A 16,669-nucleotide genomic window follows, 5' to 3' on the forward strand; every position below is an offset into this window, starting at 1 on the left:
TTGCCCCAGTTCAGGCAGGGCTTAGGGTGACAGCTGCTGCCAACACTAGCCCCACTGATTGGCGCAGGCAGTATGACTACACCCGCTTCCAACCTAGGGCCCCTCCGTTTGCTCATTGAGCCCATCGCAGACTAAGGCTCCCTTGGTCCACAATCTTCCTGTCCCCCACTAACCGGGTTTTAACTACCCCTTTTAGAGTCTGCATTTTTGCTTCTGCTTCATCAAGCTGTGGGAGTTTAGACTTCATAATTTGACAGAGACTTACAAAAATAGTTTTAAGGAAACTGATTCCCACCCTACTAAATTACATGATTCTGGTTTTCTAAAACCTCAAAGCTCTAATCTTGTTCTCAAAACTCTGATTTTAATCATCCTTTCTAGCTTACCTCCTACTACTTTTATTCATAAGTATTTCCTTTGTAAACACCATATTTTAAATTTCTACCTTCAACTAGTTTTTTATATTCCAGATTCTAAATTTGCCTATGCCATTCCCTTCACTTGGGTGGTTCTTTCTCCATCAAAATTTCAATCACTGGGGCCGGGTTGTGGCTCAGTGGTAGAGCGCTTGCCTGGCATGTGTGAGGTCCTGGGTTCAATCCTCAGCATCACTAAATAAATAAATATATATATTGTGTTCATCTACAACTTAAAAAAAAATTCCAATCATTGGTCAACTATTAGCTCAAAAACAACCTTCTTCATAGAGACTCCCATGCCACGTCACTGGGAAAAAGTCCACAGCATTGGTATTAGAATCACTGGTGTTGGAATTAGGCTATTTAAAATAACTTTAAAGTATGAGATATATTTACTTGTCTCCCTGACCTTCTGCTATTGCTTTATTATTTTATTTTGTTTTGTTTTATGCTGGAGGTTGAACCCAGGACCTTGTGCATCCCTAATATGCACTCTACCACTGAGCTACATGCCCAGTCCCTATTGCTTTTAGAAAGTGATTTTATCTATCAGCATTCTGAAAAATTTATGTGCCTTTGGTCTAAAGAAAGTATTGCCTGTGGGATTTTTATAGGAATTTAGGATTGAGAGAGAACTCTGAATGTGCCTTACAAAATATGAGCTTACTCTTGTGAGCTGAGGAAAGCAATTTATGTGACCCTCTGAATCTCAAAACAACATATCAAAGCTGTGAAGATCTGATACTTCAAGGGTTTCTGGCTTGAAATTTGGGGATTTTGCTGCCAGACATTTATAAACTACAGTAGCCACTGAAAAATACATTTATTAGAAGTTTTGCCTACCAAAAGACATGTTCCTAAAAACTATAAGTCTTATATTACAGCACACTTGTGGTTAGAGTTTATGAAACTTGTAAACACATTCTAAACTTTTAAAATTTTTATTTATTTTATTTTAAGACAGGATCTCACTACATTGCCCAGGTTGGCCTTGAACTTGTGATCCTCCTACGTTGGCTCCTGAGCAGCTGGGACTACAGGTCTGCACCACTGCACCCAGCAACAAATTCTAATGTTCTTTTACTTTATAAAATTGCTTAGAAAAGTTGTTCATTTTATGCACTTAATAGAGGTTCATTTTTGAAATCATCTACCCAAGAGTTTCCTCCGTGTTGGGATTCTGTTCTTTATCATAGCAGGCTGCTTTAGAGATTTCCCTGTTGGGTACCTTGCATTTGCAGATAGCTTTTAAAACATCCATTTCAAAAGGCAGTCATTTATCCTTCAATCTGATTTCAAAGTGTCCTTGTCCTGCTTAGCCCTGTCACCTTCTGCAATCTGGCCACTGGTCTCATCACCTAAATTTCTGTCACCAAGTTGATCAGCACCACCTGCTGACAGACCTGGTGAGAACCTCTTGGGCCCCACATTACTTGGCTTCTCAATGGCACTTTCTTGCTTTTGAATGGTGTCCTCTGGTTTTAGTGACCACCCTTTGCTCTCATTCTCCTCAGCCATTGGCTATTCTTGCTCCATCTTTTTCACAGGTTTCTCCTTCTCAGCCTTCCTTAGAAATGCAGATCCCGGGCTGGGGATGTCGCTCAAGCAGTAGCGCGCTCGCCTGGCATGCGTGCGGCCCGGGTTCGATCCTCAGCACCACATACCAACAAAGATGTTGTGTCCGCCGAGAACTAAAAAATAAATATTAAAAAATTCTCTCTCTCTCTCTCTCTCTCTCTCTCTCCCCCCCCCCCGTCACTCTCTCAAAAAAAAAAAAAAAAGAAAAAAGAAACGCAGATCCCTAAAGCTCCCTTGTCACTACTTCCTCCTAAACAAGAGTGACTTTGCCAATGATTGACCTCCCACCTGTTCCAGGGGGCACCTTCCCCTTTGTGTCCACTTCGCTCATCATCCCATGAAAAACCTGTTGTCCCTCCAATGTTCCATCCCAGGAAGGATCCACCCGCATCTGCCCTGTTGTTTGGATTCATTCCAGATTCCACTTCTTTTGGCTCTCAGGTCAGGTCAGATGCTGGTTCTTCCTAGTTCTGCTCCTAAAACCTCTGTGGATTACCTCTCTCCTTGTCTTTGCCAGTGCCCTGTTGCTTCCTGGATGATCTCTTTGTTTCCAGGCCCACCCTTCCCATCTATCCTCCCGCTGCTTCCAGGGTGTTCTAAAAATGGCATCATGTCTCACTTCTGTTCTGAATAAATCAGTGGCTTTAAATTCCCGATAGAATATATCCCAAGTTCCTGATCAGAGCATATGAACTGGTCCCTGCTCCCATGCCCTGTCTCATCTCTTGCCTCTTATTCACTATACCTAAGACCAAGAAATTCAAAACCATGTATACTTCCCCAAACATGCCAGCCCTCTCAGGCCTCTTTACACATCTATTTTCTTCTCTGCCAGGAATGCCCTCGCCCTGCTGGTCTTACTGGCAATCAGCTTGTCACTTAACATTCTCTGACCTCCTGGATAGTTGTATATTCTCCTTTACTTATGAAGAATGTTTTACCTATGTTTTCAGTGTTCCTAATACATGACAATAACCAGGCTTTATCTTATGAAAATCTAAAAATCAATCAATGATAACTAAACTTTCTTGAGCGCCTACTATGTTTCAGGCACCATTTAAACATTTTTCACTCATCTTTGGCAAAGTCATATTTGTGACTAGTGTTATGATTATGAGCTTTGGAGCATTTTAGATGGATAAATTCCTGTTGCTGGAGCTGGCCCTCTGCACTTTTTTAGAGGCATCCCTGACCTCTACCACTGAGTGCCATGAGCACTTCACCCTGCCATTGTGACAACCAGAAATATCTCTTGGTGTTGCTGAAGGTCTCCTGAGGGACAAAACTATCCCACTAGTTCATCAGGATTTCAGGAACAACATGGGAGCTTCCAGTGACCTAAAGGCAAAACTAAAAGAACTTTGGGATTCAAGCCTGAACAAAGGCCCAATTTCACTGCTCTATACAGAAGACTGGCTCCTCCTCTTCTCCTTGCCCAGGCTGCCTTTCCTTGTGGGTAGGACTGGGGTGCTGCAGGCAGCCTGTCCACATTATAGTGGGGATTAACCAAACTGTATGTAGGAACCCATTTTAACCATTATTATGGTTTAGATGTGAAGTGTCCCCCAAAAGCTCACGTGTGAGACAATGCGGGAAGATTTGGAGGAGAAATTATTGGGTTATAGCCTTAACCTAATCAGTAGATTAATCCCCTGATAGGGATTAATTGAGTGGTAATTGAAGTGGTAGGGTATGGCTGGAGGAGGTGGGAAATGGGGCATGGTTTGGGGTTATATATTTGTATCTGGCAAGTGAACTCTTTCTCTCCCTGCTCTCTGATCACCACGTGAGCATCTTTCCTCCGTCACACTCCCTCTCCACCATGGTGTTCTGTCTTACCTTAAGCCCTGAGGAATGGAGCCTGTTATCTATGGACTGAGACCTCTGAAACTGTGAGCCCCCTCCCCCAAATAAACTTTTTATCTTCTACAATTATTCTGGTTGGATCCTTTTAGTCACAATAGCAAAAAAGCTGAATAAAATAACTATCTTTCCATATAAAGTATTATTTTAAACACCCAGAGGACAATTGCTCCATTGGATTGTGCTTCCATGTGAACAAATAAGTTTAAATTGAAACATTGTCACATAGGAGGCTAAGATTTCAAACCTGGATGATTCTGAACTTAATTCACTTCACAAATAATTCCCTGAGGATCTTTTATGTCAGGAGCCAAGTACCGCTCCACAGAGACCTAGGATTGGTCTCTTCTTCAAAAGGCTGTGGCCAAGCAGGTATGCTCTCTGCTACACAGCCACCTCAGCTAGCACTGAACAAATCAGCCCTTCATGTTCACAGCATCTAAGAAAGAGAATATTAAGTTATAAGCCCCCATTTAGGTCTATTGCCCAGTGTGATTGGAATTTCATAGAGTCTCTTACTTAGCCTTTTAAATCTCTCAGAGAAAAAGATATGAACATTTGTTGAGCCTGTACCATGTGCCAGCTTCTTTGCTCAGGTTCATTTAAGACTGTGAAGAATGCATTATTATCTCATTTTTACCAATGAGGACATTCAAGCTCATAAAGAATAAAATAATTTCCCCAATGTCACAAGGTAAGTGGAAAAATTGGAATTTTGAATCCTCATTGATTTCATTCCCAAACCTTTTGCTACTATACCACGCAAATGAAGACATATTTGGAAATGATACTAGGATAGCAGGGATTTGCGTGTGCACTACTTAGACCATCTTTTCCAGGGATGCAGACATCAGAGGAAGATATTCCGCTGTCCTACCTGAATCCTTCATTTTGGGAATTGCAGATAAGTGACTATCCTAGTGACCTTTGGTCCCTTTATTATGGGGACACCTAGGCTGAACCAGTAGAATCTGGACACAGTAAAGGAGGAGGTTTCTTGATCAAAAGAAGCAGTAAAGGTGGGTCTTATAGTCTGTGGCTACTTGGGACCCAGATTTTCCCACAGCTCAACAGGATATCGAAAACAGAGCATCTCTCCAAAGTCGGTCTGTCTGAGTGAGCCCAGGGGAGAACAACTAGCAGAACTTACACAGAGACGATGAAGAGGATGACATGTAGCCCACAAAGCCAGATCTGTGAGCATCTTCCTTCTGGTCACCCTTGACAAGTAACAACAGTGGTATGATACTGCAACCCTGTAATTTACGTTATAATATTCAAATATACTTGGGATCCAGAGAAGGGCAGATTGACAACTTCATTTAGAGCAAATCAATTGAATTCCACTGATAGATTCATGACTCATCCAGAAGATGTACAGCGGTGTCAAGGAGTACTGGATCCCCTCCCCTGGCAAGTTTTACAAGCCTCATCAATTGCTGTTCAACAAAATACTTTCATTTGGGTTATTAACTTAAAAATTCTAGAACTTATGAAATTAAATCCTCTTTAAAATTCTGACACCATGGCCAGCAAAACTTGGCTATAACCTCTCTAATTTAATTAACCTGAGTAAAGGAAAAGTGAGCCTATGCAAATGTGAGCTGATCAGCCTTGATGCTCAGGGAAAAAAGCCATAAAAGCAACCATTGGCAGTGCCCAGGGTGGCAGTGTGCTGGAAAGAGGGAGATATAAGTGGTCCAGATGCCCTTGTCAAAAGAGTGCTGTGACATCTTAACCTCATGCCATTACACACTTAATCCAGCACTTCTTACCTGATCCCATACATATTGAATGAGTCAGAGCTGGGGGAGTTGGGTTATGCCATCTTCCCATATACCTACTTGTATTCTTTGATCTACATAAAGGCTGAGAAGTCACTGGGGTGAAGTCTCAAAATCCTGGAGTCCAGTTAGAAACATCATGGCTCGTGGACTTAGCAGATGCTGGAGCTTGGTGCAGTGGCAAGAAGGTGACATAAAATGCCCAGGGACAAAGTAATGCCCTTCCTGCCATTCTCTGCTGCCACATCACTAAGAGTTGCAGTTAAGGGGTTGCTGACACTCACATAGGCTGGTGCCTGAAGACAAATGGTTTCCTCTGTCCTTGCCCCATCTTTGCTATGCTCCCCTTTAATAGTGTGCAGGGAGATCTGTGAAAGCCATCCTGAAAGAAGCAACAATGGGGGTGTTAAGAGTGAGCTAATTCACATCAGGGAAGGAGACTTGAGCTATGATGAGCCCAACCTAATGCTAGGGCCTGACCTTGGAAGAGGGTTGTGGTTCTTGGCATTGTGTGGCAATGCTACTAGAATTTGTCCTGATCCACCTCTGTTCATAAGAACCTAAATGTTTCTTATTGTGGTAACCAGTTGTCTTTTGTGTTCTTAAATCCAATGATAAAATTTTAGTTTTGATCTAATTTGATCTAACAGCCATACTTGGCATGACTTGCATGCCTTCCTCTTGGATTCACTGGCTTCCTGGTTAGCTTGCTGTCTTTGGGTATCTCCCCATCCCAGTGCATACTATATGCAACAGCATAAAAAGTCATCAAATACCTATTTCCTTTGTGATCCTTTCTTTTCTCCCCAGCACTTTTCTCTATCTACTCACTCCCTTGATGAACTGTTCCAGGCTCAGTGTTTTAAATCCCCTCTGGTCTTTTATGACTTTCAAATTCATATCTGCAGCCCAGACCCTTCTCTTTAACTCCAGAGCAATGATCCATCTGCCAACTGGACATCTCCAGATTGTCCTGTAATGTGTTCGAAACCTAAGCCCTGCTCTCCAAACCTGTTTCAAGTGCATCTTTTCCTTTCACAGTTGATGACAACTCTCTTTCCAGCTGCCCAAGCCAAAAATTTTAAATTCTTTATTGACTCTAGTGTTTTTCTCACACTCCTCACATACCATATGTCTAGAAATTCTTTATTTAAAAACATAACCATAATTTGACAGCTCCTAAATACCTTTGTTGCTATCACATTGGTCTGAAGCACCATCATCTCTCTCTTGGATGGTTATTATAACCTCCTGACAGAACCTCTCCTAGCTCCTATCTTCAGCCCCTCTAATCTATTTTCAACACAATCATAAAATAAATCCCTTTTTAAATAAGAAAAAAATGTTTCATATTTGAAAATCCATCAATGTATCATCACATTATTGGAATAATTCGAAAAACACAATCTTTTCAAATAGATGTTGAAAACTCATTTGATGAAATTTAAAACTGATTTTTTTTTCACTGCTAGGGAATGAACCTAGGACTTAGCTCATGCCAGGCAAGAGCCCTATCACTGATTCACATCTCCAACCCTCAAAACCAGTTCTTGATTAAAAAAAAAAAAGAATTAAAACTCTCAATAAAGTAGATAGAGAAAGGGACTTCATTAATATTTACAAAACAAAAGGTAACTACAAAACAAAGAAAATTTAAAAACAAACTACAATAAAAAATGGCACCTAACCCCATACCCAATAGTGAATTTTTTTCCTGTAAGGTCAGGTATAAGAGAAGGACATTGAATATCATCATTCTTTTCAACATTGTACTGGCCTAGCAATTCAATCAGATAATAAGAAGAAATACAAAATTTAAAGATTATAAAGGAATATGTAAAACTTTTGTATTTGCAAAAGCATGATAGTGTATATTGAAATCCCCTGAAGCTCTATAAACTATTAGAACAGGTGAATTGAGCAAAGTTGATGGATACAAAGAGATTATACAAAAAATAAATTTGTGTTTATATATATTTGCAAAAAATTAGAAAATTATATGAAAAATACCATATGCAACAGCATAAAAAATTCACCAAATACCTAAAATTCGAACAACAGATGTCCTTTACACTAAAATCTACAAAACATTGCTGGAAGAGATCAAAGACCTAAATAAATGGATAAAAATGTACATTGAATGGAAGAGTCAACATTAAGATACTAATTTTTGCCAAATTGATCTATAGGTTCAATTCATACCCAATCAAAATCATAGCAATATTGTTTTCTAGCAATTGACAAGATGTTTTTAAAATTTGTGAGTTTATAAAGAAACTTGCATAATTAAAACAATGTTGAAAAGGAATAATCAAGATGGAGAACTTCATGCTACCAGATTTCAAGAATTACTGTGCAATTAAAACAATTAGGGCAGTATGATATGAGTACAAATGAAAACAAAAAATCATTTGAGAGACCAGACTAGCCCTACATATATGTGATTACTTGATTTGTTAAAGCTTGGAAAGAAGGAAGGAAGGAAGGAAGGGAGGGAGGGAGGGAAGAAGGGAGGGAGGGGAAAGAAGAGCATTTCAGTAAATAAAGAATAGTCTTTCCCCAAAAAATGACACTTGAGCAATCAGATATCCTATGGGAAAAAATTAACTCTGACTTCTGCTTCATGCCATACATGTATAATAATTCAAGGTAGATCATATACCTAAATGCAAAAGCCAAACCATAATCATAAATGGGAAAAATGATAAATTAGATATCACTAAATTAAGAGTGTTGATCAAAGCACATCTTTGAGAGAGGTACAAGCTGCAGACCAGAAGGAAATTCGAAATGCAAATATTTGACAAAATCCTATATCTTAAATGTTGAAAGAATTCATACAAAACAATAAGAAAATTAAAAAATTTAAAAGAGAAAAATGTTTAACTAGATATTTTATAAAAAGATGATATGGCCAGTAAGTATATAAAAACGTGTTCAATAACATTATTCATTAGGAAAGGACTAATTTTCATAACCACCAAAATTACTAAAATTTAAAAACTGACAATACTAAGCGTTGGTGAGGATGTGGAGTTTTGGAACTCTCATACATTCAAGGAGGTAGTAAAATCAGTTCAACACTTTTAAAAATTCCTATTAAAGGTAGATATTTGTCTTTCTTATTATTCAGCAATTATACTCCTAGAGGAACTAATCCTAAGTACATATATCTACAAAGTCATGCACATGAATGTTCAACACAATGTCAACAGGAGATATATATGTGTGTGTGTGTGTGTGTGTGTGTGTGTGTGTGTGTATACCATTATTTAAATCAATAAAAACAACAAGCCTCTACTACACACAACTACATCAATAAATCTTGCAAAATAGTGAGCTGAAGTAGCCAGACACAAAAGACCACATATTATATGAATCCTTCTAGAAGAAATTAATCTGTGATAATAGAAGTCAGGATAGTGGCTCCCTTGGATAATGGTGGTAAGGTTAAGGATTGAGAACTGATAAGGGAATCTTAGGGGCTGGGAATGTTTGGTATCTTGATCTGGGTGGCAGTCACAAGAGAGTATTCATGGGAAAATGTTCATGAATTTGTGCTTCACAGTTAAGTCATGCTTCAATTAAAAAACATTTATGTAACTGGAAGTTTTCCTGGTTGTACTCTATCTGGAATTTGGGGGTAGGGAGGTAAATGAGTTGTATATCCATAAAAGACTGATGAGTACCCAATTATAAAAATTACAAAGTTTAAGACAAACAAAAATTAATGACATAAATCAGATAATGTCATCCCTTGGCTTAAAATCTTGCCTTGACTTCTCTCTGTATAAATCTTGCCTCTGCTACTGCTATATTCCTCATTCACCCAGTCCAGTGACATCAGCATTCTCTCTGGAGCTCTTTCTTCAACTGTTCTCTTTCCTGGAATGTTCTCCCAACATATATCAATGTCTCCTTCCATCTTGCTCAACTATCATCTCCTTAATGAGGCCATGCTGATCACCCTATTTATAATTATAATCCTCCTCCCTGGTATTCCGACCCACTCTATTCTGATATATTTGTTTTTCCTCAAAAGAACTAATCACTTTTTGCAACACAGCACAATTTACTTATTCGTTTTTATTATTTTTGTGTTTATTTTTTACTGCTTATCACACATCTCTCCCCACCTCTGCCCTAAAATGCAAGTTCCACAAGATCAAGGATTTTTGCCTATTTTGTTCATGGAAGTATTCTGTGTCAATAAATACCCATTTGGTGAATTCATGGGTGAAGGGTAAAGCAATAAAAAGAACTGATTCTGACTTGACCTTCGATGCATCTTGACTACCAGAAGAGAACATGCTAGTCACGCCACCCTAATTGCATCTGGCCCCTGTTAGTCATGTTTTTTGTTAGAATGGTAGATGTCAGTCCTCTATGGTATAATGAAGCTGTTAGGCTTCATTTATTCTTATTTTCCTGTGTATCTGACTGAGGCAGATCTTCAGAGACTTGGAAGGGGAAAATCTAAAATCTCAATGGACCTGGTTTCCTCAGTTCCAATCAGATTGGGAGTAAACAAAGGACATAGAAAAAGCCAGACCATTGGCAGACGGGTGACCTTTTATCTCTCAAGAATTTGGAACATGAAACACAGAAACCCGTCAGTGTGGCAGACACCTTACTTGAATAGACCATGCATTGGCCAAGAGTGAGGCGCTTGAAACAGCCAGGTAGAAACTTGTGGCCTTGGAGGAACAAGAGGACAACCTCTGTCCTAACTCTCAACTCCCACTCATCTGTCCCCAGATAGTCCAGGAGGACTCTCTCTCTCTCCCCTAGCCATGATGCCCTATTGAATCCTTAAAATAAATCTCCCTTACTCAAGTTGGAAGCTCTCTGTTCATTGAAAAAGACCAGGGAATCTAAGCCCTGATATGTGTGATCCGTGGGGCAATCAGACAGAGGCACACTAGTGCCTTCCAGAACAGGTCCAGAGTGATCAATAGACCCCCAGTCTGAACTCTCAGAAATATGAATTCAAATATAAATGGTATGTGACAGGGGCTGGGAATATGTGCTTTCAACAGCTCCCTAGACTATTCTAATTTGCAAATCAGTTTGGGAAATCACTATAGGCTATTTCCAGAAACAGACATGCAGCTCATTTCTAGAGTAGAAAATGTGGCTCTTTTTATAATCTGAGACAGAATTTGCATTGCAAATACTAAGGCCTGGGTTACTGCACATACCTATACCATCTCCCTCCTCCATGTAAATGGTATATTACTAAAGTGCAAAAATCAACCTCAATGACCCTTAGGGTTTCCCTCAAAAATGAGTTCCCTTTTATGGCAGATTTGTTGTGGTCTGTATACGCAAAGTAATATGAAAAAAAAGCAAAGCTTCTCGTGTAGTAGGCATCCAACCCCGCACATGTTCCCTGGAGGTCACTGAGTCCTCTATCAGGGTCACACTGACAGAGGTGTGGTTTAGTAAATTTTACTGTTCATAATAACATTCAGAGTGATGCAGCTGAGATAAAAGGGCTCATCAAATTTCACGATCCAAGGCATGAGCTGATTACTGCTAGGCTGAGAAGGGATTTATTCCCTATGGTTCTGACAGGCACCGGGGCCAGGTGCACTGTGAGTTTCACACACTATTGACCACTTCCAAGAAGAGCATTCTTTCGTTGGAAGGTCCAGTGCGAGGAGCTCAGCTTCCATAGTTTCTCAGATCAAGGACAGAGGGGATATCATAAAAGAAGCTCCACAGCACTTGGTTTGCTGAGAAAGATGGATCAGGACTGTGTGGAATGTTCCTAGGAGTTCCCTAGAGAATTTGAGTGCCAGAGCGTGGCCCAACCTAGAAAGGAAGGAGAACCTGAATATCACTGTTGCTTTTTATTTGATGTTTTAACTGTTGTAAGAATCAGTCTCACTAGCAGTAGAATCAGGATAATAATAGTACTTATGTCTTGAGGTGGTTGTGAAGATGAAGTGGATAACACTGGATTGTGGTGTAAGTAGCATTGTAAGTGGTGTAGGAAACATCAGAGAGCATGCCCTTGGCTGGGAGACAGCAATTCTTAGGCTCAAAGTAGAGCTGTGCAGTTAAGATCGCAGGCTTTGGAAATACATAGACCCACGGCTTAAAGAAAATTTTAAAGGAAACTATAAAACCAAAGAAACCCTAATCCTACTAATTAGTCAACCTCTAAGGCAACTCTCAGACCTCAGAACTTGTATGAACAGGAAGTGGGCTGCCAACATTGTTTGACAACAACCCCAAAGTTGCTTTTCCAGTTTCCATCTAGAATATGGCCATGGAAAATGGCAAACTGAGAAGATCCTTCCAGGAGCAGACTTGGATATTAAGAGGAACCCCAACCATGGGGAGAAGGTCAGCATTCTGTCTTATTCCCAGAACTGCTCAAGCCCAGAGAAACCTCTCAGTTGTAACTGAGATAAGACTAAGGTACCCTTCCAGTATATTCCTGGTGCCACTCCAGGATGCTGAGGCTCACATCAGTCCCCCTGCAAATAGGCTGGTTCTTCTTCCCTCTTCCTAAGAAAATCCTACTCATTACTGGGTTCTTAGATCAAATTAGTATACCTCTACCCAAAGTCAGTCATCAATTCTGGTCTTACGACTCCAGGTTAAGCAGGAACCTGGAGGGACCTGGCTGAGGTGTTTTCCCAAAGCTTCCTTCAGGAAAATACTGACACGTTCTCTCTTAAAAATTAAATGAGAAAAAAATTCAAGGCAAACAACCTGATTTATTTTTAGACTTTTCTAAGAGTAACCATGGTCTTGTTATATATTAAAAAAAAAAAAAGACAGAGAAAAGTATGGCACTTCCAAAACATGAACATAGAAGAGTCTTCATGGTATCTTAAAAATTCAAACTGATCATTCCAAATTTGCATCCCAAGGCAAAAAAGTAACAATTTTCCACTCACCCATCAGCCTCCAAGTTGTCCTTAGGCCATTTCCTTCCTGCTTTCAGTGGTTTAATGATCTTCCTTGAAAGACTTCTATGTATATAAGGGGAAGCATGCCTTCCCAGGCCAAACCCAGCTCCTCCATGTCTGAGTGGGCCCTCTGATTTACTGCCTGAGTCTCACATTTCCCCACCTTGAATTCCTCTTCTACCATCAGGCATTGCACCGCCATCAGCCTTGGAAAAGCTTCATAACTCAGGATGACAATATAGAGACCATTAAGCCTACATACTTCAGCAAAACTGCCTCACTGCTGTCTCTGCTCCAGGTTATAAAGATTTCTCACCACTCACAGAGGCTCCTCCAGCACTGGACTTGACGGGTTGCCCTCAGAAGGCCGCTTTCAAGACCAAAGCCATTTTTCACTCAAGCTTTCCATCTACAGTGGCCTCAAGGTACTGCACTGTAATTTTTATGGTGATAGCTCTGAGGTATTACCCAGGCATGGCCCATTGCTTGGACCTCAAAACTGGTGATCAGATCTAACATAACTACCTCAAAACATACACTCATTCATATCCGTACACTGAATCATGAATGTCAAGTCCCCTTACTTGTGATTTGGGGAAAGCCCACAGCCTATACTGTAAGAATCCACTCACTAGGTTTATGATCAACAGATAATGATGGTGCAAGTCAAGCTCCCTAAGTCAAATCTAATAATCCTGAAAATTCTACATAACAAGAAAAATTTCTAAAGCCTGGTAGGGAAGGCATTTTTCCTGGATGCCATAAAACTTAGGCTCTACTAAAACTATCAGCTTTCAATTTGCCTAGGCCAACACCCCTCAACTCCCTTTTCTCAGTCCCACATCGAAATTTCCAACTCTAGGTAGATTGACAGAAACTGAAGGATGACATAGTCAGACAGTGATGTTTTAAAAGCAAGTGACAAAGTTCAGAGTACATACATTGCATGATATTTGCCAAGGACATTTGCCAGTACCATTTTCAATGGCGCATCGTCACAAGATGAAGCGATCTCATTCCTTTGTCCCTGTCTAGTGCTTGATAATGGAATCTTAATTCATAATGCTTTATGGCCTGTACAAACTAAACTCTGAGCATCTTAATTTAATATGCACTGGCATTTATATTGAATTAGAGCTCGCCTTCATTATCATATTAGATCTCTGCCAGTTTAAACGTCTCATGGCAATGTCCTGATAAATTAGCTCTGGCCAAAATGACTTTTTGCAATGTTGGAAGTGTTCTATCCAATAAGAAACCACCAGCCACATATGGCTATTTAGCACTTGAAATGTGGCCAGTGCAACTGAGGAATTAAGTTTTATTTACTTTAATTTAAATGCAAATTTAGCCATAGGAGGTTAGTGGCCACCATATTGGACTACACAAATTCTAAGTGCCTATGACATGGGACTGTGCTTGTTTCTCCAGCATTTTTGAAGCCCTAGGATCATAATGTGGCCCAGAATGACAAGTAGATAAAGAAGAGGAATTAAAACAAGGCTCATCCACATCAAGTACCAAAATAAATGTGAGATAGCCTCCTTAGATGAAAAGTTTACAAAAGAAATGATCAATTCAACTGGTTCCATGATAGTTGGCCCATTCATCAAGATAAAAGGCTATAAAAAGGAATGAATTCTGAAGGTGTAGAAAATGAATAGATTCTTTGGAGAAAATGGCTGTTATTGCCTTTACCTTTTCTAGAGTTTGGCAAGACAGAGATGATAAGAATTTCTGTAGATTCAGGAGAGAGACCTGTGTCAGAGCTGATTAAATTCCACCCAAGAAGACTACCTATGAGAAGAAGGAGATTCTAATAGCTTGAGCCTTGGCAAGGTAGATCCAGTGGTGTGCTGGTAAATGTTTAAGGTCAATTCTGCGGTGGAAAAAAGGAAAGAAAAGCTCTGATCTTGTTGTTGCTCTTTTGTCTTTTTGCGTCTACCAATTTCCTGAGTGTAAATATTCCCACTATGGCCAGATTCCAGCTATCAGTTTGAAGTCTCTGAATATGGACTTGGGAAGGAATATGAGCGATCAAGTTTTGTGGGCAAGCATGAGCACTGTGAGCTAGGGAAACAAGGAAGGTGGTGTACTTAGAAAAAAGGAAGGCAGCACCCACAGTTCCAGACTTGCATATGAGAGGCCCCCAGTGATGGATGTATCTGCAGACCACAGGAGAGAGAGGAGGAGCTTTAACCATTTTCCAGATGAAGAACAAAGGCCACTCAGCCAAGTGAGAGCTCTCCCTTCCTCTTACCTCCTCTGGCCTTTCTGCCCCTTTCAGCCCTTGCAGGATATGAAATAGCAGCATGGGAGTCTACAAGAAGGTGAGTGGCAGAAAGAACAGAGCCTTAAAGGCAGGCAGCTGCCAACTGCTGACCTTAGCCCAGAAAAGAGGAACCATCTCCCCTCTGAATGAAGACATTGATTCATGTCATGGATCAGATTGATTCTGGTTACTGAAGTGAGAGTTTGTGTTGAGACTTGAAATGACTATCTATTATTTGCCAACTCTTTTCTCAGGATAGAGTACAAATTTAGAGGGCTAAATTTGTGAAAGAGCCAAAAATCTAATAATGATAAGATTGAGATTTTATTACACCATGAATTGTGCATATTCAACAAAAAGTTGACAAGTTTTCTCCTGCTGAGGATGAATTAAAAAGTAGAACTGGATCTGAGTGTCCCTATCTTCATTCTTTGTTGTTAATACAAAAAGTCAATACCACTGAGGATAATTGGAATCTTGTTCTTTATTGGGAGACCAGGTATAATATTAAAATCCCTGACCTAAAGTGTGTACTTGGAGGGTGGGGTGGTATTATGTAAAAAGACGATGGGAATTAGCATGATCCCCCTGATGTGTAGAACAGTCAGCCTGATAAAATCTCTAGTCGTTCACATCTGATAGTTACATTTTTCTTTTAAGTAATTTTTGGGCTGGGGATGTAGCTCGGTAGTAGAACAGTTGCCTAGGCTTTGCCCAGGCCCTAGGTTCAATTCCCAGTGCAACAAAAACAATAAAAAATAATGTTTAAAAAGTATTGATAGGAAAAAATAGCAGTTATTTCAAGATATATTCCAATGCTGTCAAGGTCAAATGAGTAGTTGGTTCACTTTCAGTCTCAAAGCCAGCTCCCACCTCCTGCATCTCAGGGCCAGGTAAGCAGGCCATGGAAGAAGGTGGCAGGTCACTGAGGCTGAACCCACCTGGCCAACTGCTGGACTCCAGCCTGACTGCTGTGTTAATAAACCTCAGAGAGATTCTAAGACAAGACTCGAAGAAGCTTGTTAGGAAAAAAAAAAAAAAAAACCACCCATAGCTAGACTGGACCTATAGAAGGTTATTCTGTAAAGTTATTCTTTCTTTGTACAGCTTTTCAAAGCTGAAAGCCATTTGTTGACCCTACCTTAAGTGCCTAATCTCCATCAAAACCCAACCCTTGACTGGCAAAGTCTTGAACACTCCAGTGTCTCTAATAACTAGGGGGAAGTTTTTAATATTCTCATCAAAGTAAGGAGCTATTCATCTTAAAAATATCTTCCAAAAATTCAATGTCATCACATGGAGCTTTTCTTCCCAGGTCTTCTAAAATAAAACAAGTAAAGGAAGGAGGAATGTATGTCATTCCCACTAAGCCATGAGGTAAACATGGACATTGATCCATTTTTTTCCTCAGACCTGGATGCTTCCTCTGTGTATCTTCTGTCTTTTAGCTAGGCACCTTTAGGGCATGGTTGTGGCCTGGTTTAAACCTCATGCAGAAGCTAAGTGTCAGGTTAATATCCCAGGAAAAATAGCAAGACTGGCTAATGCTCAGGGAGACCCCAGTGGTGCAATTCTGGAGAGGACAGTAGATTTAGGTCTGAAAAACAGCCTTTCTCCTACATGAGGGGCAGAGTGATGGAAGATGTCACACAGAATGTTGCCACTCTGTCTTCCACACTCATGGTGTGATAGAATAAAATGGGGACTTTAGTAGTTCAAGAGCTCACAGGCTGTGGCTTGGCAGCTCTGCTTACTGACATTGAACTGCAGAGGCTTGCAGTGGCTAACAGGTACCTGTAAAAGATAACTGCAGTAGCAGAGGCAGGA

At 40.2% G+C, this 16,669-nt stretch overlaps 1 long non-coding RNA gene across 1 annotated transcript in view; it reads right to left on the reverse strand.

Annotated features, from left to right (window-relative positions):
• LOC308646794 overlaps positions 1 to 16,669 on the reverse strand; it is a 588,350-nt gene that overhangs the window by 515,718 nt on the left and 55,963 nt on the right. The window lies entirely within an intron of this gene.

This window comes from Spermophilus citellus (genome assembly GCF_964194105.1).
Source record: "Spermophilus citellus genome assembly, chromosome: 4".
NCBI lineage: Eukaryota > Metazoa > Chordata > Mammalia > Rodentia > Sciuridae > Spermophilus > Spermophilus citellus.